This window comes from Bombyx mandarina, chromosome 20 (assembly GCF_030267445.1).
Source record: "Bombyx mandarina strain Sakado chromosome 20, ASM3026744v2".
In the NCBI taxonomy this organism is placed as follows: domain Eukaryota; kingdom Metazoa; phylum Arthropoda; class Insecta; order Lepidoptera; family Bombycidae; genus Bombyx; species Bombyx mandarina.
The window spans coordinates 1,511,694-1,536,653 of NC_143226.1; the positions used below are offsets into that span (position 1 = coordinate 1,511,694).

Consider the following 24,960-nt stretch of genomic DNA (forward strand, 5'->3'; position numbering starts at 1 on the left):
CACCATTATTACACATTTAAACCCGAAGAAGCACTAAATAGACAAAATAAAACAAATCACACAACTGCACTCCTCGCGTTCCCGCCAAAAAGTGTCTATCGACAATAAAAAAAACAATGTTGCCAACATCATATTAATTATTTAAAATGTCAAAATGAATGAATACTTAAAAATGCCACTTATCATTTTTTTTATCGTCGAAACTCCTCCCATTAAAGGGTTTCCGACCTGAATTATGAAGTATCCCGTTACAAAAGTACCTACAAATCGTTCATACTACTGACCGAGACCAACGCTGCTTACTAATTGCATTATTTGGTTCGTGTCAATGAACTTTGCGCTAGGATGTTTGGCGTAGGGTTTCATTGCACTCCGATATAATACAACTAATTTAAATACTTAACGATTCTTCATAAGAATAACACTTTATCGTTGAGACACGACCGGGTCTAACTTAAAATTCAATCTAGCATCAAAACTGTATATATTTACTAGCTTTTTGCCCGCGACTTCGTCGACGTGGAATAGTTCACAAATAATGCATTGATTTAGAACAAATTTGGTTAGCGTAAATAATGTTATAGTGAGCCAGCCTTAACATATAGACATATGCTGTGGCGGACTTTTTTTTAGACCTTTTAAAGGGGATCAATTTTGTCATACATTATTTTAGCAAAACTTTAACCGTTACTGCAGAGCACGCAGCGGAATCTCTCAAAGGGAAAAAAAAACCCGATTTTGAAACATTCTTTATTGTTGCTTCGCTTGTATTTGTCTTAGCGTAATGTTATATAGCCTATAGCCTTCCTCGATAAATGGGCTATCTAACACTGAAAGAATTTTTCAAAGCGGACCAGTAGTTCCTGAGATTAGCGCGTTCAAACAAACAAACTCTTCAGCTTTATAATATTACTATAGATGAATTTTGGTATAAATCAACTTTTCAAATAATCACAGTTGTTTTACAGAGACGCCTAACAAGTGAACGCCGGTAGGCGGAAAATAATTGCTCTTAAAAACATAAGCATCACTACTATGTTTACCCTGTTTATAGTTTATGGTTTTTGGGTTTAACATCGTAAATAACGGTGAAAGCACTTTCCGCCGGCAAGACCACTTACGGCCGTTTTCAATAACCTATCTATCCCTAGTTTCGGTTACTAAAGATAGACAAATCTATATTTTTGTCCTTACTTACGTTCCAATAACCTATCGACGGGCAGCAGTTCCTATCGGATTTATCTATCCATCGTCGGGAGGACGGATAGCCTGCTAAAGATAGAACGCTCATACAAATCGTGCTTACTTCCGTTTCAATATGAGTTTTAAGTAACTCTCCGGTAGGCGGCGCTATCTCTAGTATGGGCATTCGCTTATCTGTCAAAATCGGCCGGTTGCATGTTTATCTTTCGAAAGTAAATCGCTATAATTTAATAATTGTTTCTCTTCATATTGGCATATTGTAGCAGTGATGATAGTGATATGGAATTATTTCAAATGATAATGGATTGTGATGCAGATAGTGATAGTGAGGCCGATATCATATGGTTAGGAAAATAAAGATCGTCTGAATTACATGGCGAAGATCAATAATTACGAATTTGACTATAGATTTCTGAGCAAAGGTGTTGTGAATGAATTGATTAATTTAATGAGACCATATTTGAGTGTAACGTCAAAAAGGTAAGATAAATTTTAACCATAAAAGTACTCGTTATTACAACTTATATTTGTTTATAGCAATAGCAAAATTATACCTAATTTTTGTTGTGTTACAAAATCACACTCAACAGGAATTCTTTAATACTGCTGGATTCCCATGGTGCCCTAAATGACATTCATATACTAATACAATAACCTGGTAGGCTATTTACCTTCATTCTTATTACACACTGATACCTCTACATTTTATATTTGTGTTACAGATTCAAATATAGGAGAGGAATTTAGAAATAGAAAAAGAGTATTTTGAATGTGTAATTTGTGTGCAATGCATCATTGATGTTTCAAAATGTTGTTGCTTGATGGCCTGGGTCTACTCATGATACAACTATAATTAACCATTCCGATTGAAAAGGTATTTCTTATTTATATTACCTTATTTATATTATTATTATTATATATTATTATTATATTTTTATTTATTTATATTATATATTTCGGTGTTTATATGAATTTAATATGACACTATTATAATAAATTATCTACATATCAAGAAAACATTGATAACAAGGTGGACTTGGAAATTGCTATTTGCTTGCCGATAGAGGCTATCCCCACAACCCTATCTTTTAACGTGATTAATTAACCCACATACTCAATCGGAACGATTTAAACTGAATCACATATTAAAACAAGAAATACTATAGAGAGGTAATCTTTTTTTTTAGTTAAGAGCTTGTTATACTGTATTGTAAAATAATTTAAGCGAATAATGTATAATTTTCAGATGCATTGGTGTTTGTAAAAGAAGACTCCCTGTACATCACTGAAAAGTAGATTAAAACTAGAAAATATGCAAGCTGTTATTATAGCTGCCATGCTGCATAATATCGTCAGAAGTATGAATTTAGAAGAATTAGAATCAGGAATTTCAGTCGCAGATACATTACAGGAAAATAATATAATTGTTCGTAACAAATTTTCAAAACTTACATCTGAAATACAACTATGTACTTATAAATAATTGCTTCCAAAGATAATTTATAAAATAAACTCCAAAGATAATTTGACTATTTTTTATTTTCCAAAATGATAATTACATGGTAGTTAGTACATGCAAGATATTTAATTTAGAATTTGTACATATACTTAAAAAACTATCTAACATAAAATTATTATTGCCTACTTAATTTATGAAATTTAATATTCCTTTTAAGTAATTTTTAATTTTTTTAATTATCTAAATCTAACTTAACTTTTGCTACAACAATCTCCTTTTCTTTATTTTCCAAGTCAAGTCTCTTTTTTGCTATTAGATATTCTGCTAATGCATTGTCCCTATGCTAGCCTTGCATTTCTTTTCTTCCATCTTGTTTCCGCTTGGCTGTAAAAGTGTTAAAAATATTATATGTGACCTACAACAATGTGCATGCTTTATCCAAAATTTCATTTGCAATCCTTACCACCTCCAGCCTGTAACAAAGAGCATAATTATTTCAAATACTACGGAAACCTGAAGAAAAAATCATGTTTATCAATGTGTTATTAGAGACAAACAATCAACTAATTATACTAACCTTACTAAGGTTGTTTCTTATGTTGCCGTAGCGTTCTTTAAGTTTTCCCATTTTAGTCGAAGCTGCGATGGAGTTCGTGGGAAACGACGAATCGACGAATTAAAATCATTTACAAGGGTTTGCCAAGCCTGCTCCTTCAATTTATTGTTTGTGGCATTTGTTGCCTTATAATTGAAATGTTTTTTCGCCGCCACAAGTTCTGCTAGAATCATCGTCTCATCTTTTGTCATGGGTGCTGCCTTTCTTGACTGAAAAAGATATATTTTCTAAACTTGAACTCAAAGTTTTCAAAGTAAAATTATTATTATCAATGTAGTTCATAGATACTTACAGAATTCATTTTATTTCACTGTAGCTCTTTAATTATAAACACACTTAGAATTATAAACGAAAGTTTTAAAGCGTTTTGGAGGTAAGTCATCATCTAATATAGTAGGTAAACAATAGAAAAACAAACAAAAGAAACTGATCACTGCTTATTGGCAAACGGACTGTCAAAACGTTTCGTTTCATAATTTCGACTAGGATAAAAATGGCAATACGTCCAATTTAAAAAAATGTACATATGCTTTTATTACTTTTTGTTATAAACAAATGTGTTTATGATAGTCTACAATATGCTGGTTAAATTATAGTTATAATTTAGAATAAAATAAAATAAGTCTTGATCCTGATGTTGTTTCGTATTTGTAGTAGAACGAAACGTATCAAGAGGCTCGGATAAATCGGAGGGAAGAAGCTATCTACTGTTGGTTAAAGAGAGATAGCACTTATCCGTGATTGTGAAACGCAAACTAAGGATAGATACGCTCTTGCTGATATTCCGAGATAGCTATCTATCCGAAAACTCAGATACGTTATTGAAAACGGCCGTTAACCGATACACAATCCTAACGTACATTTCTATCTGACCTACCATGTGTTGAGCCCACTGAGTTTCTCGCCGGATCTTCTCAGTGGGTCGCGTTTCCGATCCGGTGGTAGATTCTGCGAAGCACTGCTCTAGCTAGGGTCAGTGTTAGCAACTCTCCGGTTGAGCCCCGCGAGCTCACCTACTAACGTTAGGGAGAAGCTGAAATAGCCTCTCAAGGTTATCAGCATAGGTAGGAAAAAAAAAAACATGTGTTTGAATACAAGTTCAGCGCTAACAAGAAACATTACATCAGATTTGTGATTGATTAAGAAGAGGCTCGCGCTCTATCAAAGCGCGTCCCTGAACAATAACTAATTTAGACGTACAATATCAAGTTAGTTGCTAGTAGTTTGTTAATAATTGAAGTCCTTAGGGTTGTCGTTGAACTGGATCGTAATTTTGTTTTGAAATTTTGGTATATTAAATGGATGAATCAAAAACATCGCATCGACATGCTAATCCACTATAGAAATTATTTAGGCTGGACTTGGCAGAATAATGTAGACGTAATCTGGATTCTGGCATCCATCGAAAATTTAGAAACTCAATGTTCTTAAAATCGTACCAAAAGAGATCAGAATGCCGAAAATATAATATGAAATACTTAGATGAAACTCATTCCTAACAAAATTTAAAATGAAACCAACAGAATATAAAGAAGTGGTTTTCTTGAATGTTACTCAAATTACTGGAAGCGACATAATCGGTAGACGGCCAGGAGACAATGGTAGCAATTTGCCGTAATTACTACTGAATGTAGCCGAGTTTTACTGTTAGGGCTGCCAAATTTAATTTCATAATTTAAAAAACATATACGACTTTTGCTTTTGATCATGAATAAGATAATAAATAAATAAATGACCAACAAGCTTTCAGGCTTTTTAATGAGTAATATCGAAGACAGGTATATAATAAGAAGACCTAATGAAACCATGACATGACATTATTGTTCTGTTTGATTGGCATTGATTTTAGTATTGCAACGTGCGCAATACATATAAGCGGGAATCCGATTTTCTATCATTTCTGCAACTTTATTTACTTTTATTTGAAAACATGATTTTATTATAATTAGTACCGTAAGTCCGGTAGTGCACGAAATAAGCGCTATAAAGTTTGAATTATACTTAAACAATCACGTAAATTGAAAGTATGCTCACAATCTGTGGCCATTTCATGTATCGCTGACGAATTAAAAAATTCTTTTCATATTTTTGTCTAATTTTCTAGCTAATCTAGCGTAAGAAAGTAACAAATGTAATTATCACAATAAGAGTATGAGTAATTGAAAATTCGCTGTGAGTCGCAAATATAACGAATTGACAGCCCTATGATAAAACCAAGATAGATCTGGTGCAAAATTTATGAATTCCTCCATCTAGCTCACACTTCAACACTTTACATACATTAGAATAGGATGAAAGAGTAAAAAAGCCAACAAATGTATATAAGCTTCAAGCGAAAAGTCTGGTAGGTAGGTGGGTATTCGTAATGGTACTTTCTTCGTGAAATAAATCACTTACGGAACTGCTGCGATTTATTCGAGTTTTATTACTTTTCAAAGTATTATCTTCATTTATCTTTGCTTTCATATACCTAGTCAGGTCATAAATTCTGTCACATGTTTAATGTAAAATAATTGAAACAAGTTTATTCATTATGTAACCTTTCATATACCAAAATGAACTTAACAAAACATAGATTCTTATGACACTAAAGTTTATTCAAAATGAAATCCGTGATTTTGAATACAGGCCTTCAATCTGCGCGGCCAGTCGTCTATCGCAGCACGAACGAGGTCCATGTCAATATCGGCGGCTGCCTTAATCAAAGATGTCTTGAGTGACTCCAAATTGGGATGAGGCTTTGAGCACGCTTTTTCCTCCAAGTGTTGCCATATCTTGTAATCTAACGGATTCAAATCTGGACTGGAGGAGGGCCAGTCTTCGTGCCGGATGAAGTCGATTTCACGCGCCGCCAGCCAGTCTTGTGTGCTCTTCGCTCTATGAGCTGGCGCCGAATCTTGTTGGAATACCCAGTGCCTGTTATTGAACATGGTATGAGCAACAGGTTCCACAAGGTTCGTCAGGACTGTATTTTGATACACAACTGCATTGGTTTTTACACCTTTCTCACAAAAATGTACCTCTGTTAAGCTCCAATAAGAAACTCCCAACCATACCATGAGCGAGGATGGAAAATGACCTCGTTGGACACGCGGAATACGGTTGCTCGCTTCTTCACTACTGTGTGCGTACACCTTATCATTTTGTTTGTTGTAGCTCTCTTCTACGGTAAAAATTTTTTCATCCGAAAAAAGAATTTCCCGAATTTTTTTTTCCGCGTACCGCTTCAACAAAGCGCGGCATCTCTTCAGTCTCAGGTCCATTAGACGAGCATTCAAACGATGGCCTGTTTTTCTTCGATATGCCCGAAGCCCTAAGTCTTCATTTAACACCCTTTTCACCGTGGTTCTGCTTAACCCCATCTGAAGGGCCAACAGTTTCTGCTTACGTTTGGGATTTCTTTGAATTCGCGCCTACACAGCTTTTATCACTGCTGGAGTCCTAACAAACCAAGGGCGACCACTTCTTGACCTGTCATCTACACTAGAGTCTTCATGGTATCGTTTGATGGTACGATAAACGAATCTTTTGGTTATATTCAAATTTTTCAGTATGTTAAAAATTTGAATTGGCGCGTAACCGCAACGATGCAACGCAATAACTGCAACACGGTCTTCTTTAAGCGTCCACTCCATATTTAAAAATGAGTAAAAATTCTAAAAGTATACATTTTTATTTTCATGAACAATTCGAAATTCGAATTCAATAAACTTTTTTGTGGCCAGCATTCTAAAAGAAAAGTTTTTACTGTGTGACAATACTTATGACCTGACTAGGTATTTGGATATAATACTTATAAAAAGGGTCTTTTGTCAAGTACGACAAAAATATAAAAGAAAAATCTATGTATAAGAAAACAACGTTGTTACAAACAAATTTGGTATTAAAAGCGAACGATAACAAAGATAACAAACACAAAGCATATTCAATTATTCTTGGACTAGTAAGCTTCTAGCGTAAATAAAAGAGAGTAAAATTTAATTCTTTGAATACTCGAAGCGAGAATGTTCCGTATAGTGCAACTCGATTTAACCGGGAGGGGGAACGTTGGGACTCCTTAAATTCATTTCCTGAATGACTTGAGGCGTGTTTCAGTTCTTCAAGTGCCAACTCCAATTGTTCTTCGCGAGGATGCTATAAAACAAATTACGTGAACGTCAAATGAAATACAAAATTATCTTCTCAGGTTTTTTTTTTTTTGGTTTGGCTCAATAGATAAAATATTTATTTCGTTTTTGAGTTTTAAAGTAATGCGATGAAGTTGAACTTTTCAAGAAACATTATAAGTGTGGCAAGATAAAAAGAACTTTGCTTTCAGAAAGTCTATTATAGTTTTAAGTATCAGCTTTTTTATTTGAGAGAGAGAGCGATTCTCAATTCTCTCTCCCATGCTATTTCAAAAATTCTGAGCATACTTATATAAAAAAATATAACGAAAACTCATTTTCAAGAATAGGAATTTTACACTGATCTTCTAGAACTAAAGACAATTTTAAAATCGTAAGATATTTCGAAACAGATTTGTGTATCTACATATTTTGAAAATCTTGACTTGACCAATAAAAAAACACATCAGTAAATCTAATCAGGTTCCGAAACAGATATTTGCTAGAACGTTCTACATGGAACTGAACAGAACATTCTATGTGTCGTGGCAGCACGTGTATCGGTCGATACCGACAGGACTAGAGGCAATTTTTCTCCATTTAGCCGCAAGGCGCACGTGCCTTTAGTACTAAACGCCAACGGTCACGACGTACTGCTCCGATATAATCTAGCTTTATAAATGGCATATTCGATTTAAAGTTTATTAGAAAATTGCAATTTTTCTTTCTCAATTAAAAGCCGCTCAACGTATTTTCTGGGTTTATTATAAACGCAAACTATTCTTTTATTAAATCGCGGTAATGTTTCAGCAGTATGATTATGATTTCGTTCAAGCATCGCTACTTTAGTTTTTTATTATTTTTTTATTGCCTAGTTCTCACAGCCCACCTGGTGTTAAGTGGTTACTGGAACCCATAGACATCTACAACGTAAATGCGCCACACACCTTGAGATATTATTATAAGTTCTAAGGTCTCAGTATAGTTACAACGGCGACCCCACCCTTCAAACCGAAACGCATTACTGCTTCAAGGCAGAAATAGGCGGGGCGGTGGTACCTACCCGTGCGGACTCACAAGAGGTCCTACCACCAGTTAGTTTATCTAAAGTCATATAAGCAAGTATTTTATTCAAAATAGCACGTATGTTATTGTCTTCTATTGCTTAATTCGATGTTGGGTTTTCAGTATGAACAAAAGATTTGACGTAACCCAACAAAAAATAGTCCAACGACGTCAAATCGCACGATCTGAGCGGCCAATTAACTGGTTCAGAACTAGAGATGAATTGTATACCAAATTTATTACGCAATAGGTCCATCATTTCGGGTGCTGTGTGGCATGTGGCGCCGTCTTGTTGAAACCACATGTCTGCTAGATTCAGCTCGTGTAACTTGGGTATCTGGGTATATCTCGTGTATCCGGTATTTGGTAAAAAGCTGGATATCATTGTATAATGACGTTGTCACATTGACGTTCTCATTGTCATCTTTGAAGAAGTGCGAGCCAATCGTGCGGACCCCAAACCGCATCAATCAGTACATTTTCAAGATACATTAGCAGCTCTTGTACTGCTTTTAGCTGCTCCTCGGAACAAAATACGGAAACTTTGGTTATTCATTCAACCAAAAATGCGCTTCATAACTGTAGACATTTTTTTCGATAAAAAAGAGCGAATCTTCTGCCAGATTATCTAAGTAATAACATAAGTAATTCTTTCCATAGTGAAATGCCGATACAAACTAATCTATCTATCTATCTCTTAGGTTTATGGCGTTTCCTTTTAGATTTCGCCAATGTCAAGTGTATTTAATACTCTGCTTTCTATAGCGGGCTTCGTGAACGGGCAAGGTCACAGATATTCACTAAGAATTAAGTGAGTAGCTAAGAATGTTTGATGACAGGATCTCTGTTGATTTACATAAAACAAATAAGACGCACACAATATATATATATAGGTTAGTTCGATAACAGTACAAACTAATTAACTTCGCTTTTCACATATGACACGAATCACGCGTGATCTGTCAAAAGCAGAGCGCTGAAATACCAAACAGCAAAAAGTCACCCAATCTATACATATAAATAAAATTGGAGTCTCTGATTGTAATATTGAAAAAACCGCTTTGTACTACATGCACATGAATTATATGTATGGTACATAAACACCAAAATGACATTTTTTACAATTTTTGTCTGTCTGTCTGTTTGTTCCGGCTAATCTCTGGAACGGCTGGACCGATTTTGACGAAACTTTCACTGTTAGATAGCTGATGATATAAGGAGTAACTTAGGCTACTTTTTTTAGACTAGCTTCGCCCCGAGGCGTCACGTAACATTGCGGGACTCAGCTATCAATAATAAAATTTAATGTTTCCGAAGCGAAGCCAGGGCGGGTCGCTAGTTTAAAATATAATAACTCAAATTTATAGTTCACAACAACAGCTAACAAAAAAAAAAACAATGAAATAACAGCATCCTCTAAAGTTACCTATTATCCTAAATTACACAGTCTCCAGAGAATCTAGAAGCAGAAATGTTAAAACAAATCCCAACAGTAGTAAATTGTACACCTACTTTTTGTTAGACTCGTTCTGCAAGTTTGTAATTGTTTGTTTTTAATCTTACCGAGATTTTTTATTATTAGTATGTTATTTAATTAGTTTTATTTTAATAAGTATTTTTTTTTAATTACAGTAATTGTGTTTTTTTTATTGCTTAGTGTGTTTATCTATATATATAAAAATGAATTGCTGTTTTTTTTTATTTTTATTGCTTAGCTGTGTGGACGAGCTCACAGCCCACCTGATGTTAAGTGGTTACTGGAGCCCATAGACATCTACAACGTAAATGCGCCACACACCTTGAGATATAGTTCTAAGGTCTCAGTATAGTCACAACGGCTGCCCACCCTTCAAACCGAAACGCATTACTGCTTCACGGCAGAAATAGGCGGGGCGGTGGTACCTACCCGTGCGGACTCACAAGAGGTCCTACCACCAGTAATTACGCAAATTATAATTTTGCGGGTTTCATTTTTATTACACGATGTTATTCCTTCACCGTGGAAGTCAATCGTGAACATTTGTTGAGTACGTATTTCATTAGAAAAATTGGTACCCGCCTGCGGGATTCGAACACCGGTGCATCGCTTCAACACGAATGCACCGGACGTCTTATCCGTTAGGCCACGACGACCACAGAAGTTCGTTAGTCTCGCTAAAACTCGAGAACGGCTGGACCGATTTGGCTAATTTTGGTCTTGAATGATTTGTGGAGGTCCAGAGAAGGCTTAAAAGGTAAATATATATGAAAATGCTCGGAATTAAATTAAAATAACAATTTTGTTTTTCCTTTGATGTGTCCCCCGTCGGACGGATTCATTTTGTTTGCTTTAAGTTTATATTATACAAAAGTTTAGGTCTTTTATTTACCGATTGTGGCACTACGAAGTCTGCCGAGTCAGCTAGTTATTAATAATATCAAATATTCACGAGAAAGATAGCCGACAAGTCAAATGCTAAATAATTAATGTAAATCCGAACTATCAAGGATAGCCCACTGGTTATACAGTGATAAAATTGAGAAGCATCAGCTTTAAAATATAAAAAAAATATCAAAATTTATTACACACATAAAAAATAGTCTAATTGAGAACCTCCCCTTTTTTAAGTCGGTTGAAATGGAAACTTGCTTTAGCATTTGTGTAGTTTTTTCTTTTGCGCATCAAAGAGAAATCACCGTATCTTTGTAAACACATAATACAAACAAATATTTGATATACAAACAAGGGCACAGACCCATGCTTGTATAATATATCCATGCTGTATAGCTTTCGCGAATGATAAAGTCATATTAAACATTTAATCATATAATTTATACGTTTTAATACGCTAATCATTAACCTTTATTGTATTTATACTACATACTACATTTTTTTTTATTTTTTTTATTGCTTAGATGTGTGGACGAGCTCACAGCCCACCTGGTGTTAAGTTTACTGGAGCCCATAGATATCTACAACGTAAATGCGCCATCCACCTTTGAGATTTAAGTTCTAAGGTCTCAGTATAGTTACAACGGCTGCCCCGCCCTTCAAACCGAAACGCATTACTGCTTCACGGCCGAAATAGGCGGGGTGGTGGTACCTACCCGTGCGGACTCACAAGAAGTCCTACCACCAGTATAACTACAATTAGGTACATATTAAATCTATGCACCACCTCGTACTCATACTTAAAACTCAGTTGTTTGCTTTCAACATTACAAAACCATTCAAAGCACGATCCAACAAAACCAGAAATTAAATCTCGAACTTCGTAAGCGACCCACTTAGTTTTACGAACAAACATTTCTACGAACGTCAAACTGCGAATCAACAATGTTAACTTTAGCCACACAGTTCCAAACTGATATTGAACTGAAGTACACTTATTGATCAGTTATCCAATGTATCGAAAGGGATCGACGACTTTAGACAACTTCAATAACTCAACCTTCTCAAAGTAGTAATATTTCGAGAGGATGATCCTTCATTAATGAATCAAACTTTCGATTTTATTGTGAGCACAGATTCGAAGCCTCAGGGAATAATACATAAATAACTAATTGTTTACTTTTATTAAGATTGAATGTTATTGCAATTTAATATCCCGCAGTTAACATAATCAATACTGGTTATATTATGATTAGAAAACGGAATTTTCTTATTACGCTCTTACGTCTCAACTACTTAACCGATCGTCATGAAATTTCGCACACAAATTTATACACGGACACACAAAGGGTACCTATACAGCATTTTTAATATAGAAACGGTTTTACCGTTAACCCAAGCGAAGCCGCATATAAAAGTAAATAAAAAATTATTTGACATAAAAAATATCTATCACCAAAAACACCTATCTACAATCACCAAAAACACCTATCTACAATCACATTTAACAATAAGCCAGGGTAATGTATTTATCCAATTTCCTATACATTATACGTCAAATGTTATCAGAAACATACGAAGCTTCTGTGATTCGAGAAGCAAACATTTTTCGTTTCCCCGCATTCGTAAGGCAACCGAAAACCAGTGAATACATAAGTCGAAGAGCTGCATATTTGGAGAGTTACATTTTATTTGTATCCTTTTATTCGTTTGAGTCTGGCTCGGTACTCATCGTCTACCTATTTTCTTTTTATTGAAATTGCCAACGGGTCTGCAGTCAAACTTTAACGTTCACTCATTTCTGGTTCCGTTTGAAGTTGAACTTCGAATTTCAATTAAACTTGAAGTTTGTTTTCTTCTCTTTAAATTATACTTTAATCGTACCGCACCACAAATAATCTATACCAATATATAAATCTACGGATGTTCCGTTATAACTACTGAACCATGCATCCGATTGAGTTGAAACTTGGTATCCATGTAGAAAATACACGTACTTAATGGATAGGCGATGGATATTTATATGAGTGTTGGACTCCCTACACCAATTGCGGGGGCGTTAATGATAAGAATCTTTGTGGGGGTGAGAAATAATAATGTTAATTTTAAATGCCCAGCGAAGTGGACGGGTATAGCTAGTATTTAGATAAATCAATTAATTATTGAGCGTCAAGATTTATCTTACTGTTGATAATTGAACGAATGATACTTGTTGTTAGAAGGCAACATCGACCACTTAAGTTAAGGTAAGCTTCGTCATTGACGATTTCCGTTTTATCGTCCCGAATCAAAAGAATAGCTAAACATAAAAACAAAGTGTTTTGCACGCTTATTTCAACATTTCGCCAGACTTATCTAACATCCAACCGATTTTGTTTCTCTTCCCGAAACCATTGACCGAAATTACGATTGAAGGAAAATACCGTGGGAACTTTGGTCCGCAAACAATCGATGATCGTATCTCACTAAAGGACAGTAATGGCCAGATTTACTTGCACCCTAGGACGCCGTTATTTAGCTCGTTAGCTTTGTTTCTAGGACTGCCAAGATTATCGATGGGCATAGCTTTAGACTAAGGGATTACTTTCTATTTAATTTGTTTATATAATACCTTATTTCCAGACTAAGTATTTTAGAATATGTAAGATTAGAATTATGTACATATAATGGACCAGTTCGATAAATTTAACAAATATACTGTCGATACCAAAACTCTCTTTACTGGTGGTAGGGCCTCTTGTGAGTCCGCACAGGTAGGTACCACCACCCTGCCTATTTCTACCGTGAAGCAGTAATGCGTTTCGGTTTGAAGGGTGGGGCACTATTTGTAACTACACTGAGACCTTAGAACTTATATCTCAAGGTGGATGGCGCATTTACGTTGTAGATGTCTATGGGCTCCAGTAACCACTTCACACTATCGTCCTCTCACGTCCACTCGTCCACCCATCTAAGCAATAAAAAAAACCTCTTATTTCGCTATCAAACTATAAACCGTATTCATTTAAATTTGAAAACTTTTACAAATTATTTTCTTTATCAGTAAAACAGTGGACCGCAATCACGCGCGACACATATAAACAGAATTAAGATCTTTCAGAACGATATCTAAAATTTAATTGACTAATTAAAAGGAACAGGTATTATGAACGCTAATTACCTCTACAGGGAGATCGGAGCGGAAAACTTGAGCACTCCGGAAAGCGTATTTCATAAAGGAAACGAATTTAATCCTCGTCTGACCGGAGAAGGCGCTTGTTTTAAAGTCTTTGTGTTGCCGTATAATAAGTCCGATAAATCTGATGTAAGCCGGTATTCAAATTTAGATTGTGACACAACAAATATTAAGAAAATCAATTTTTTTTTACTACCGATATTAATGTATATTTTTTGTATATCAACGTCTAATAAGGGAAGGCACCTTCTGGTACTGCTGAAAGTAATTTGGTACGACGGTTAGCCCACTGAGTTTCTCGTCGGATCTTCACAGTGGGTCGCGATACCGATCCGGTGGTAGATTCAGAAATACTGCCTTGCTAGGGGCTGGTGTTAGCAAATTCTCTTAGATTGAGTTCGGGAGCTCCCCTACCCCTTAGGCTACCAGCGAATTGGTAGGATTAAATATTTTTATATTGACCGACTTATCTGCTTCTACTGTATCACACGTAGAAGTATTATCGTCAATGTGTTTTGCGCGGAGAACGTATAACTTACAAGGCCACTTATTAAAGCCATCGGATAAAATTAGATTAATTTCTGAACTGCATTATTTCGGGGTGTAAGTATTTATACATATCTTAACACCGTATCACGAAGACAACAAAACACAGTTCAACATTCCATTGCTCTATCATCACTTCATCACACAAAGCCTTATTTAAACGAAGATATTAATCATTGTGCCATCAATCATCCGTAAACAAAACGAACAACCAAACGATTCGAATGTGTAATATTTTATATCCAGACTAACATTCATGTCGCAGTTTAAATAAAAGCACGCAGTTATGGTTCCAATTTTTATTTAAAGAATTGACATTCTTCAATTTATTTGAGACTATAATATTCTAATCTTATAAGATACTAGCCGTACTCGCCCGCTTCGCTGGGCATTTAAAATTAACATGATTATTTATTGTCATTATTATTAGGGAGTCCAACACTCATATAAAAATTAGCCTGTCCAATAAGTACATGCATTTTCTACATGGATACCAAGTTTCAAGTCAATCGGATGCATGGTTCAGTAGTTATAACGTAAAAACCACTGTAGATTTATATATTAGTATAGAGTATAGATCCTTTCTTATGCTTTCCAGTATACTTGTATCAACAGAATAGATAATTAGTACATTAACCTTTTTAGTACCATAAGACACTAAAGAAACAAAAACGTATGATCTACCAAAAATTTCAAAATCTACCTTCGAAAATTGTATACCCATAGATTTATTCATTCGAATTTCAATATTATGTTTGGATCGTGTTCACTAAACGAGAATGACGTCATGGGCTATCACTTCGGGCTATGAGTGACTGTTGTTTGCGGGGGCGAAGGACGAAGGACGAACAACATTATCAACGGTATTCAGACGGCATTTTGGCTTAGAATCATTCAATGCGCTTGAGCTGTTGTTATGTAAATTTTTACACTGTATTTGAACTATTTATATTATGTATGCACGGAATGTTTTTGAACCGTGAGTTTCTGTTTTGTGAAAAGATATCGTAGCTGCCACGGGTTTTAACAGTAATCATAATTACCCTAATTTTATTCCAGATTCAGTTAAAAAAGAATGTTTTTTTTTTTCAAAATTACAAATTTATTTTTGATCTCTTTGTTTGATGACTTAGGTCTATACTATTACTAATAACAAAGGTATCTTGATTAGTCAAGTATAAACTCTTCGAAGGGACACGGCTTGTCGCATTATGAAAAAAAGGTATTGATCATACTTTTGCGGACTAGTAATATTAGGGTTGATGTGGAAAATATATTTTTTAAACAACAATTATCATTACTATCTTCAGCTCTTTAATACCCACTGCTGGGAATAGGATCTCTTCTTTAGGCCATGTTTGTATCGAATGCCATTCTCATCCACGTCTGCCCTGGCGTCCTGATTATGTCATCGGTCATCTGTCAAAAATGCAATAAAAAGTGAACTTGGATTGTTTTAATATAAACATGTAAGTTATTGTTAGTGGACAACGAAATTAGCAGTCTGTTCAAGATTTTAACAGCGTGAAACGAAACGCATATCCTCGTTTTTTATATTATATTATCTGTGCATTTTTACTCAATCACGGCTTTGGCGCTTTTTTTGTAAATTTTCAAATATTTTTTCTGAACATTATTGTCGAACTAAAAATATATAACATCACTTCCACAAACCGACTTTTTATTTGTCCCGAGCGTGAACACAGTCTAATAGTTAAGATAAATTAAGTGACATCCATATTTCTCAAGCGAGCATAACAATACACAAGATGAATGAGAAAACTGTTTTCGAAAGTCTCATCTAACTATTGAACAGTAGATTAGATAGAAGCTCTTCCTAACACCCTAATTCCTAATCGTTTAGATCTAAGTACGGCTGATACGACATACTAAACGCCCGCACGAGTAGATACTAATGTCCTATTTCGGCAAGGAAGCAATAATACGTTACGACGTGAAGAGTAGGACGGCTTTTGCACAAATGAAATTCCGGCTTCTAGACGAACTGTGACATTCACGTTCTGGATTCTGTGGCCTTTTTTGTTATTGAACGATTACTGGTGGCCCTGGGGCCTTTCCATTAGCACCAGTACAAGTAAGCAAGCAAAGGCTCACCCAGCAGGGGTGGGCTATTCTGTGGCCTACGGATTGTGTGAATAGGAAGTATATATATAATTTTTAAATAAATGTGTCTAGTACTTGACCTAGGTAATCTAAATTAAGAAATAGTGCTTCTTCCACATAATATATCAACTAAAATTCTTTCAAAGCTAGGGACATAACAAAACGAATGGCTTTAAAATCTAAACTAGTCTAAAGGAAATAAAAACGCACCCATCATAGATAAAAAACAAAGTTTTTTGTGTCAATCTTGACATTTGACATTTACTAAATATGAAAGTTAGTAACACACAAAAGTAAAGGCATCTCATATACGAACAGCCCTAATGAAAAGGAAATTAAAGAGGCTCAAATAAGGCTGTTGTTGCCAATATTTCACGAGTTAGCACTTTACGAGCGAGAGTTTGTAAACACAAGAAACACTCATTTTATGTTGAAAGAGACGCGTGTGTAATGGACGTTACGCATTTCAGCGTCTCGCGTTATTTAAGAAGTTTTCATTAACGACGCGAAAGCAGTTAATTAGGACGACGTCTAATTTATATTGAGCTTATTGAAGGTATATAAATTTTCACATCAAATACATACATATTAATGTTACGAACACACTATTGCGCTTCGGCAACGATCCGCAATCCCGAAGCCGAAAAGCCGAATCCGAAAAACCGAAAAGTTTGAATTGCAAGAGTTTTTGTACTGAATTCGCGAACACGAATGCCGACAAAAAGGTTTTCAGTAAAATAGTTCGCATCAATTTGATTTGTCTCGAAAAAAAATCACTCATACGGCTTGAAGTAGATCAGAATTCAAATGACAAAGAAATAACTTCTGTCTTGGAAGCCCCGAAATTAATGTTTCACTCTTGTATGTGTGCGTCGATAGCGTTATAAATTACTCAAACTTTAGTGCTTCAAATAAATCATTTCCAGTGTGACATCATTTAGAAGCGAAGATTTGAATACAAGCAAATACGTTAATAAAATACACTTTAGGCAATGAGAATTTTGTAACTCGTCTCAGCTTTCTGGGACTGACATTATGTCTATAAACGCCACAACAAGACAACAGCAATGTTCACACTTATCAAAACAAATTATACTGTAAACATTTTCATTATGTTTGTAACACAACGGTGATTACATAAGTGTTCAGTTTTCCTTGACGTTACAGCGGCCGCGCTGGATACAACGAACGACCACAAGGAAACCGTTACATATAATGTATTAATAAAACTTATATGAAATAATGTAACAACAATATACCAAACAAATTTACCCATTCCATCTTTCGTGTATAACAGTAAGCAAGATATTTATTAAGCATTCATTATATATTAAATATTTAATTAAATTTGATTATTAAGTAGATACCATTTCTAAAATATCAAAACAAAACCGCGGACTGCCTTTTAGAAAATGCAATGCGATTTGTAACAACTTTAAAACGCATCGGATTATCGCTAATTATTATGTTTGTGACGGTAGCCATCACAGAACACGAGATGTTTGGTACAGATGCCTGAATCTCGCTTACGACATTTTCAAGATAAGCTTGCATCTATACAATCTCTGAAGAACATCATTCGGACCGTCGGTCTACCGAGCAATATCTAGCACCCACTGTGGAAGATCTTCCCTTTATCGTTATACCCAAACTACGTGATTTCGCTAAACATAATTAGAGACGAGAAACGCCACCTACCATATCGATCACAGCCACAGAAGGTAAATAGCTTAAACTCTTAATACTGCTAAATTGGTGACCCCGACGTGAATAACAACGAAGAACAACGTTCGGACCGTCGGTCTACCGAGCAATATCACCCGCTCGATGGAAGATCTTCCCTTTGTCGTGTTATACGCAAATGTTCATTTAATTTAAAAACCTCGAAATCATTTTTGACACATAAAGATTGCCTACACACTTATGAACATACTAGCTTTTTCCCGCGACTTTGTCCGCGTGGAATAGATACATTATTTTAGCGAAACTTTAACCGTTTCTGCAGAACACACAGCGGAAGCTCTCAAAAGAGAAAAAAAAACGATTTTGAAACATCCTTTATTGGTGCTGCGCTTGTATTGGCTTGAGCGTGATGTTATATAGCCTATAGCCTTCCTCAATAAATGGGCTATCTAACACTGAAAAATTTTTTCAAATCGGACCAGTAGCTCCTGAGATTAGCGCGTTCAAACAAACAAACTCTTCAGTTTTATAATATTAGTATAAATAAGTAATAAGTATATATATTTCACACCACGATTTCGATAACTGAGTGAATTAGTGTCAACCCTATTTATTTTCACAGGCCAAACAGTCGAACGAACAACGAAATTATAAAGTTAACGTTCTTCGCCGTTTAGACACGGAAATCTAAATAGGAGTGTAAATAGAAAACAAAAGTATTATTTAAGCCTTTGACGGTGTACGTTTACCGCCCACACAACCCTTTAGCCGTCTCGACGGTCATGCATGATTCATAAGCACGTATTAAACTCATGTCATATTTAAATAAAACTTGATCGACTTTGTAGGAATGAAACTTAAAAATCTGTTTTTATAGTTTACGCTTATGCGCTAGGTAAGCCACTGATAGCCGTGTTCAAACCATTCTGAACAGTTCGCAACATTGACAATATTTAGCTTATAAGTGGCGAATGTTGAACACAATAATAATTTAAGCAAAAAAATATTGGTTCTTTTATAGAAGCTATTGACAAAAATTTGGCTGGACTCTTTGACGACTTTACCGAAGTCCTTCAGAAATGGAATCGAATTACGATGCTTAAAACCAGTGTGCTTAGTGCCAGTTTTCTAACGTTCTCGATAGCGTAAAAGTTAACTTAAATATTTACCCAGTTGGAACAGCGCCCCTAGCGGCAAACGTAGGCAAACGTTCTAACTCCATACAAATTTGAGTAAACTTTTACGCTATCGAGAACGTTAAGAAACTGGCACTAAGCACACTGATAGGCCGTGACATACTTGTCTAAATCTATCTAAATATCTTAATCAATTAAAAAAAACACACCACACACACTTATGAGGTGTATGGTCAAGTATAAACTCTACTAAAATGTACGAACCAATCACAACCTATCAGTTAATAATATAATAATTTTCAAGCCCGTTGGGATTATACTATTACTTATTTTTCATTAATTCTAAGATACCCTTCGAACCAGATCGCATTACTGCAAACCCACACAAACAGACCAAAGTTTAGCGGACATTAATTGAATGTCAAGGTACCGGGAATGATAGCAGGAAATATCTATTCTGATATAACAAGATCCCAACGGAAACGCAACAACGCCAAATAGAATTACTTCAGAGGAGGGTTCGTTCTACATGCGATTTTAAGCAGTTCCCAGAGTCCATGTGGATGGACACCTCCCATCTTCAGACATAAGATCAAAGTCTTAATATCCTTGACCTTATGTCGAAAGTGCTATAAATGAGTCATAGCTCCGTGTACAATGGTGATCGGAGCCAATTGACATCCTACCATGGAAATGGATACCGCCACCCACTTCGAGATAATAAGATCCAATTCTCAATATTGTATGACGGCCATCTCACTTTTCCTTTACCGCAGATATAAGCACAGCGCCCCGGAACCGATTCCAACCTCTGCTGGTTCATAAACAATTCCAGTCAGTCCTGCAGCAGATATAGGCCTAAAGGACCAACACAAAGTCAAGGTCGCAATAAAATTATACTAGACGGAAATAGTAATTCTGACATAACGACACCGCAACGGAAATACGCTGGCATCTATCATGCTAGGTGTGGAAAAATAGTTCAAAAAGAAAGTAGACAGTACAATCTAATAACAATAAAGTACGTATTTAACTGGCGTACGCTTGCTAAGACGTGATTTTTGAGGCATATCTTCCCGACTAGAGAAAAAAACACAAAAATCATTTCATCAAATTTAAAAATGAACACATGTTTGTATCTTTTATAAGTTTTACGTATGCAGCGTTTGATATGTGTTCACCATTGCTCATAGTCGGCAATCTGATTGGAGTGACACGGTTAATTTTTTAGATGACGCTGCGGCTATAAATTATTATAAAAAAAGGAAGGCTTGCAAAAAAAATCTGCATTCAACTCATCATACGTACCCCGCTATTATCTATGATTAATAATTTTCGATCTAAATAAGAAGTTTTCAGAAAACTAATTAAATCTTACATCGGTTTAATTACTCAAGTAGCAGCTTGTGGCTTCGTCGTAAATTGTAATATCGTTATAAAACAAGATATAGGAAAGGTTAACGACTCTACGCTGGGGTTAGTAGTCACATTGCACAGATGGCAGACAACATTATAATTATAGAAAAATAAACAACTTTAAAGAAGACATCGTAAATCTCCGTTTCATTAAACTCGAAGGACCAACTAGATACCTATTGATGCGAAAATAAGATATTTTTTTCAAAACAATATTTTGTAGGTATTAAAAATATGATTGCATTTGATGAAGGGATGAAAGGACAATGCCCAAAAGTGGGCCAACTTTATGTCAAAACTATTTGTACTTGAAAAACTATGCCTTATTTTTTTACGTTGTTTAGTTTATGTATCAACATTTCTTTCGCCCAGGTATTGTTTTACAAAAAAATAAATTACTTATTTGATAACATCCCAAAACTTAGTGCCAGTTTTTAAATTCGCCAATAGGCAAAGGGCTTGTTAGTCCATACAGCCTTATAGTAAACCTATATGCTGCCAAACGAAAGAGTTGTCTGTGACTTGAACAACAAATTAAAAAAAAAGCTAATGGTTATAATTCACAGACTTTTTAGTGAATTTTTGTTCAATTCAATATTTATATATTGTAATAATAATTATTACCTAAAACCATGAGTTATTTTATTTAATATTTTTAGATATTAATGATTCCATTAGTAAAAATCTCAATGGCCTACCATTACTCTATTCTTATTATATATAATATGATCAGAGAGTTTTGGCAGCAACCCGAGTGAAGCGTCACTTGAAGTTTTATTTTAATGTTTTTTTAATAGTTTATTGTGATGTTATAATATATAAATTGGGCGTTGTTTTGTGTATTAAACGTCAATAATCATTGTTCACGATTATTGAGGCATTGGAATAAAACTCGCTAACATAGCAGTGACTGTTTTTTTTTTTCAGATAAAAGGCTGCGGAAATTCATGCTCACTCAATGAGCTATTCATCGAGTTGACGTCAAAACTCCCAAAAAGCAATAAAAAGAGATACACCGGCTTTTTATTGACATAAAAAAATATAACTACGACAGACTAGGCTGTATAGGCTACGCTCTTTGCCTGCTTATTGGGGAATTTAAAAACAACAGCAACAATATCGTTGTCGGCTTCCGGATTTTCATTTCATTTTATTATTATTATGAGGATATAATAATAATAAAATGTACGTAAGGGCTTATTTCTAGCAACATTAACCACAATTAACTTATTTAATGCTGTAAATAATGATGAAAGGGATTATTGATTTCGAAAAAAACAATTAACAACTTAATTTTAGCTGCAGAAAAAAACAGATTTCTCTTAAACCTGGGTGAGAATATAAAAATAATTTTCTGAATATGAAACGATATTTCTTTGTCTATCAAAATAAGTTAAAACCATCATGACGCGACAACTTTTTTTAGGGGCCCAAACGCCCATAGAAAATGGGCATTGTCCTTTATATAATTACTGGAGTTAGTGTTAGGTTTGTATCATCAGTAGGGCACCACAGGTATTAACGTGACATTTAATTGTACTAGAAACTTCGACCTCATGTAACACTACGGTATTCACGTCGTAGTTGAATGCTCACCGTATCTTCTCAGTGGGTCGTAATTCCAATCTGGTAATAGATTTAGCGAATCCTTGTCCTTGCTAAGGAAGATGTTAGCAAAGTCTTCCAGTTTGAACCCCTTCGTGTAAACTCGCTCATACCCGGCAAAACCCGAATAAGCTCTCGAGGATACAAATAATTAGGTAAACGAAAAAAAAACATAGTTTCACAAAAACGTTGAACTCTGCATAAAAAAGCTTTATTAAAGATCTTAATACATAAAATTTTATGCAAAAGCGCAACGAAGTGATATTACAACTATTAAATGTAATTATATCGAATGCTATATTTAGACGACCCGACCTACAACGCCATACAGAATACTTGTAACATTGTAAACTAATTATTATTTAAAAGCAACTGTACCTAGAGGGTACATTTAAATTAAAATAGCTTATACGAAAAACCTATTCGTCCTAATGACAATTTTCAATGCATTCTTAAGAACAAGTCTATTATGCCCAAATTGAAATCCTTTTTGAAAAATCAACGTCAAATTGAACACTAATCTTTATTTATTAGCGTTAGATGTTATCGCTACTAATTTCGGAGTTATCTGAAATTGTGAACACTCAATTATTGCCCTATTATTGCTATGTCTAACAAAGTAGGTCACAATCAGTTCAAATTACGTCAATCTTCAGATTTTGCTAATGAAACGGTTTCCATTTCACAAACAAAATGTCTATACAATACGAAAACTCATCAAATTAATCGGCCATTGAATGCTTCCCCACTGTCAGATGCTTCAAAGGACCTTTTCGATTGTGATGCGTTTGTCAGGAGGATCATTAGGCACCCTTTATGAGCAAGATCGGCGGTGTGCCGCAATTTCAATAACAAGAATTTCCCGGATCCCTGTTCTCGCATTTCCTAATTTATACAATTCAGACAGACAAGTCAGTTCTAAGTAAACAAACCGATCCTACATCAAATAAGCAATTAATTAGAGGAGATATCTACTACACCGCACTCAATTCGGGTCCAATCATCTCGACATTGGGTTTGGCTGTTTAATCAACCTTAACAGCAATTATCGTGATACGGTCTTGGTCGCTTTTAGAATGTGGCGTTTTCGCATTCAGATTACTCAGTTAAATATGCATTTGCAAGCACAGTAAAACTAAAATGCATTCAGTTTAGATAGTGAAAATTCATTGGCTCACTTGTACGGAATATGCGTAATTGTGTCGCAAAAACAAATTAGATGTTAACAAACCGGCGCAATTTTTGCTATATAGTTCTGGTCACAAAATTGAAGACACGTATTTATTTATATATTTATATATAAATGCATTATACAAAATTCACTATACACAAAACAGATTCTTCTGTACAATTTACATTAACACACACGCTTTCGGTGAACGCGAAACCCACCGCAACGCCACGGTCCGTGTCGAAAGAATATTCCCGAAGCGAGGGGTGCGGTGACGCGAGCGTTGAAGCCGACGACCGGCGTGGCACTGCGGCTGGCCGGCCGCGTGCTTCCCTAACCGCCGGCTCAACACCCATACGACCTAACTCCAGACCAAGTCAACTACGAAAACATCCCTAACTTAACAAGGGAAAGAACATTTTCAAACGGAACGGACACAGAGCGCCAATCGATGCTCCTGAAACAGGACAACATATCTTTCCGCCTCCGCTACCATGACCAAAATGTTCAAAGTAGGTATGGTTGGTTAATTTAAAGTGAATTCGATTACAAATGAAACATGACGAATTTTATTAAACAAATTGACAGCTGAGATGTTAAAGTATCGAATTACATCTTGAGTTTGCAGAAAGTACGAACACGTCCGTGGATCGAAAGTAATAACCCGTTAAAATATGTAAATGTCTATTGATAAATTCTGAATTTAATTTTAAAACGATCCGGATAAAAGGTTTGACGTTTGAAAACATTTTAAAATAAACCTTAAATAAAAAAATGTAATCTTTTGATTAAAAAAGAAACGTAGGCATTTCTGATGCGAAACTTCATTGGCACGTTAGACATGTAATATCAGATGCGTTCTATCTTAATAGTTACCAACACAGCGTGCGCTCTTCTGATTAGCTTCCATGTTGCCATACAAGAACAACACGATCAAGATTATCTGCTAATAGACATGGTATTTAATACCAGGACTGCATAATATTAAAATGAATTCCGGAATAGGACAAGATAAGCAAATGGGAACCGCAACTTATTCAAAACCAGTCGGAGAACAGCATATTATGCTGAACAGAATTATGCACGTGTTCTCGAATAGCGCTCCTGATGCGCTCACACCCACTGAGCTAAACCCGCAATCAAATGGATAAACCAGTTTTACACAGTCATTTTACGCATACGCGGAAAACATCAAGTTTGTCAAAATATGCCTGCCAAATCAAACGGTGAGGAGCTATAGTGACAATGCATCTATAACAGAGTTCGGCAACCTTTTGAGTCGCA

At 35.3% G+C, this 24,960-nt stretch overlaps 1 protein-coding gene and 2 long non-coding RNA genes across 5 annotated transcripts in view; 1 reads left to right on the top strand and 2 right to left on the bottom strand.

Annotated features, from left to right (window-relative positions):
* The window catches only part of Fak (protein tyrosine kinase 2 Fak), a 221,380-nt gene that overhangs the window by 179,128 nt on the left and 17,292 nt on the right, over positions 1-24,960 (bottom strand). Inside the window, exon 1 of one of the 2 annotated variants that reach the window (XM_089736126.1) lies at positions 23,737-23,982. The exons of the other annotated variant lie outside the window; for it this stretch is intronic. The gene's annotated coding sequence lies outside the window, so the exon portion shown is untranslated. Of the gene's footprint in view, positions 1-23,736; positions 23,983-24,960 lie in introns of those variants that run through there. 2 annotated transcript variants of the gene reach the window in all.
* On the top strand, positions 1,116-2,727 carry LOC149500575 (uncharacterized). Its single transcript, XR_016324745.1, has 2 exons — positions 1,116-2,077; positions 2,450-2,727. It is a non-coding gene; the product is annotated as an uncharacterized LOC149500575 (long non-coding RNA).
* Positions 2,725-7,051, bottom strand: LOC149500576 (uncharacterized). Of its 2 annotated transcripts, XR_016324743.1 has the most exons (3): positions 3,240-7,051; positions 3,126-3,135; positions 2,725-3,046 (listed from the first exon to the last, which is right to left on the bottom strand). It is a non-coding gene; the product is annotated as an uncharacterized LOC149500576 (long non-coding RNA). The 2 variants fall into 2 exon arrangements; XR_016324744.1 differs by lacking the exon at positions 3,126-3,135.